A 4607-nucleotide genomic window follows, 5' to 3' on the forward strand; every position below is an offset into this window, starting at 1 on the left:
TATTGAGAAATCTCTTAAAGAAGGAAGACATGAGTGCAAGTGGAATCAGGAAAAAGAGAGAAACCAGAGAGGCTGACTTGAGTGGTTATGTAGCTTGACCAGGAGAGGCGAGGATGGTGGTCACCCATCTTTTAGCCACACAGCAGTGATCCTGCTCCAGGTTTCTCCTGGCCTTGGACAAAAGAGCCCTCCATACCATACAGCGCTTTTGCTCTCTTTTCTTTTGATTGTGAATTTGCCCTTCCATCTGTAGGGGGTTCAGAATATGTCACCTCAAAATATGCCACTTTGGCATATTGATTATTTTGAATTAAAGATATTTGGGAAACAGCTGGTGAGAAGGACACTTGGACCCTCTTTTGTCCCCCTGAAGCAGGAGATAAATATCCCATGGGAAAGGTACCCTCCCTGTATCAGGAGGGTAGAAGACATCCTTATCAACAGAGATAGGGAATTTAGGGCCAAGAAGGCTGTATAAACAAAACTTGTTACTTCTTCCCCATTTTACTAACCCAAGCCCAAACATGTTTGTCTTGCCAATTTTTCACAAATTTATTGTTTCCTTATCTAAAAGGTATAAAAGCTTCCTGCTTTGGTCACCTCTTTGAGTCTCATATCTTTGTGGGGTTCCCGTATACACGTACAAAATTAAATTTGTTTTTTCCTGTTAATCTGTTTTTGTTTTTTTTTTTTTTTATTATGGAGGTGGTTCTCAGTCAAGAACCTAGAAGGGTAGAGGGAAATTTTTTTTTCCCTTACGCATCCCTTTGACACAATGAAAGACGAGGCACTATGGTTTGAAGATGTTCTGGTCACTAGAAAAATATATCTAGCACTGTACATGGCACTTGGCATTCTGATTCATAGCTCAGTCTCCTGTGAATTCAATTATTATGAACTGGCCACAAAAGCTTGACCAAATCAAATTTTGTTTTTTTTGTGTGTGTGTGAGGAAGATCAGCCCTGAGCTAACATCCGATGCCAATCTTCCTCTTTTTTGCTAAGGAAGGTTGGCCCTGGGCTAACATCCGTGCTCATCTTCCTCTACTTTATGTGGGATGCTGCCACAGCATGGCTTGACAAGGGGTGCATTGGTGCATGAGCGGGATCCGAACCTGTGAACCCCAGGCTGCGGAAGCAGAGTGCGCGCACCTAACTGCTCTGCCACCAGGCCCGCCCCCAAATAAAGTTTTTGATCTTAAAACCAAGGGCTATTTTAGCTATCCCAAATGGAGGTTATCACACTAAGGTAGTGGTGGGCCCCTGTCTCACCCTCTCTAACCCCATAGGAATCCTATAGCAGGAACCTGCCTCATCAGAGTGGCTCATTCCTAGACAGTCTTGTGGAATCTCTGCTGCAGAGTCATTTGCATGGCTTTTTGCTTTACGAGTGCTGGGGATACTGGTCATGGTATTTTCCAGGTAGGAGTCATGAAGAAAATCTCCCCAGATGCACTTTTATAAAGGCAGGTCAATAGCAAAATCTAAGAGGCTGAGATTTCAGTCAAGAGTAAGTAAGCTGATGTGCTCCTTAATTCATTTAAAATACTTGTGTAGGTGAACCGTCTGCTTTTTAAGGTCTTTAATGACAAAATCATAGGCTGGGCTTTCCCTGGTTCCAAAGAACACTTCCTCTGGCTTCAAGTTCATCAGATTCAGAACCATATCACCATCTTCCTGGGATGCTCAAACCAGAGAATTTTCAGATCTCTAAGATGTTTGCATACTGTAATTTAAGAAATATTGAATTAAAGAGTAGATGGCCACTACTTACTCACAGAGGACTTACAGACCCCCGAGAATATGTCTGTGTCCCCCGTGGGTCCCAGGGACTCCATTTTGAGAAGCACTGGGGAGAACACTGTCTTCACCTGACTGTGTCCTCACAGACAAGGTTGGGTTACCAGTTTTCTTTACATTTATGTTGAGGTCCTGCCCAAAATGTTAGTCTTCTAGCGAGAATACCTGATGGACTTAAACGTAAGTACAACAAAAAAGTTTATGTTTGTTAAAATAACAATAAGAATAGTGGGAATGATTGAAGCACAGAAATCAGCTGGGAAGGGCTTGGCACCACTACCTATTTCAAGCTCTGCTCAACTAAACTCTGGTGTGATGAGGGGAGTGTTTCTCCTCAGGACTCCAGGGAGGAGATACCAGGAAGGGACAAATGAAGAGTAATGGGTGAAGCATTATAAATAATAGGAGTGCGTTATAACAGTCGCCATAGTAACTGAAGAGATTTTATTTTTAACAGAGGCCAGAGTACAGTGAAGCTACTAATTAGCCAGCAGATTGTTTTCTTTTTAATTGTTGTTGTCAGCTAGTCGCTCTCTGCTCAAAAAGCTACTAATTAGCCAGCAGATTGTTTTCTTTTTAATTGTTGTTGTCAGCTAGTCGCTCTCTGCTCAAAATGCAGAGGTGAACTTTAGCACTATATATTACAGGATGGTGACAGTAATCCATTAATTAAAAGCAACTCTCATGATTTGAAAAGGTTTTTAACTTACGAACTTGCAGGCAGAATGGAAGACTCCAAGACTAATTCTGGGATAAATCTGGCTGTTCTCTTTAACTATTAATCCTACTTATTTTTATTCTGCTTTAGCGAAGGAAAGGTATGCCCCTAAATAATATTTAAAATACCAGTTTCCATTTATTACCACTTGTCCAACTATATAATTCAGAGCTGCATTTGGTCTTTTAAAATTTTTATTTTTAAAGTAGATTAAATTTAAAATTTTTTATCTTCCCTGAAATGTGAATACTTTAAGGACAGAAGACAGAAAATCAATCTCTATGACATGTTTTCCAACCATGAATGAATTTCAGTGTGTGATTGATTACACCATTAGAGAATTACAAATCATGAAATCATGCCTGGAATCACCAAACCAACAAGACCTATGTACATGCACATATGTGTGTGTGCATGCGTGTAGATATGGGGCAACATTTTCACCAGAGAGATGAAGACTTTACCCACTCTCAGATAAGGTCAGAAGGCTAGATATAGTACCAGTATCTGAGCAAATCTTGCTATTATTCAGAAAATTCAAATGTAAAGTCAATTTTAAAAATCTGTTAAAAGTTTTAGTGGTTATTGTAATAATGCAATGATTCTTCCAAAATTGGAGAAATATTTTGGGGACACTGGTAAGTCATGTAAAAGTAGATATTACTGGGGATAAAGTGATTACAGCTACCTGAGGAAGAAGACCCTCCCTAAGTGAGTTGTTTCTTTTTTTTTTTTGAAGGGGAAGAGAGAGATAGGGTGGTAGCCAATGGGGAAAGACTCGAGCCTGTTGAAATAAAGAGCTAGGAATAATAATATTATTATATCTATTGTTGATTGAGCACTTATTAAGTACCCAACATTTTGATATTCACTGTATATATATTTTTTTTGTGTGAGGAAGATCAACCCTCAGCTAACATCTGCCAATCCTCCTCTTTTTGCTGAGGAAGACTGGCCCTGGGCTAACATCCGTGTCCATCTTCCTCTACTTTATATGGGACGCCGCCACAGCATGGCTTGACAAGTGATGCGTCGGTGCGCACCCGGGATCTGAACCCCGGCCACCAGCAGCGGATCGCGCGCACTTAACCGCTATGCCACAGGGCCACCCCTGTGAGTGGTTTCTTAACGGAAACTTTGCGAACATTTTTATTATTCTCCAATTTTATTCCCCTTTGTCATCTCTCTTCCCTTCGCCAGAGGTGCCAAACTCCAAGGTGGGGTCTTCTGTCTTAATATTGTCCTGGGGACACAGGGCACTCGGCCATCAAACTCATTCTCTCCTTTTTCTAACCAAAAAGAAAGGAAGAAAGGAAGGAAGAAAGAAAGAAAAGAGAAAAAGAACTTACTTCTTCATGAGATCCAGCTCCTAAGGAACACTGAAAATCTAAAGTTTTGGTAGTGATGGGGTAATAGAATTCCCTGTGGAAGAAATTCTAACCGGGTCCAGGTGAGTTTTTTCCTACATTCAAATTGAAATTCAAATACCTACTGAAAGAGGCTGGGCAGGTAATGAAAATGAGGAAGTAGCTGGGATTAAGATTTTTTTTTTTTTTGGTGAGGAAGATTAGCCCTGAGCTAACATCTGTTGCCAATCCTCTTCTTTTTGCTGAGGAAGACTGGCCCTGGGCTAACATCTGTGCCCATCTTCCTCTACTTTGTATGGGATGCTGCCACAGCATGGCTTGACAAGCAGTGTGTCGGTCCGCATCCAGGATCCAAACCTGCAAACCCTGCGCTGCCAAAGCAGAGTGCGTGAACTTAACCACTACGCCACCAGGCCAGTCCCAAGAAAAATTTTGATAAGTGCTTAGGTACAAAGTACATGCTATTTTCCTCTTCTATAAAAAATGCATCAATGCCGTGGTGATGACAAAAGACCACGAGAGGAATGGAGATAGAGTACCCTGGAGAGGTTATGTCCTATAGGAATGCAAGCTCAGCGTTGCCTGATTATAAGAGAATCCAGAGATTTTAATTTTAGTGTAAAAATTTTAATGTGTGGGCAATCAATTCAAATTTTCTGAACAAACATTGTATGGGTCCTTGTGAAGGCCCTCTAGTTTCTGACTGCGGATTTACAAATAAT

The sequence above is a fragment of the Ceratotherium simum genome, chromosome 8 (assembly GCF_057802395.1).
Source record: "Ceratotherium simum simum isolate JZ-2026a chromosome 8, ASM5780239v1, whole genome shotgun sequence".
Classification (NCBI taxonomy): Eukaryota; Metazoa; Chordata; class Mammalia; order Perissodactyla; family Rhinocerotidae; genus Ceratotherium; species Ceratotherium simum.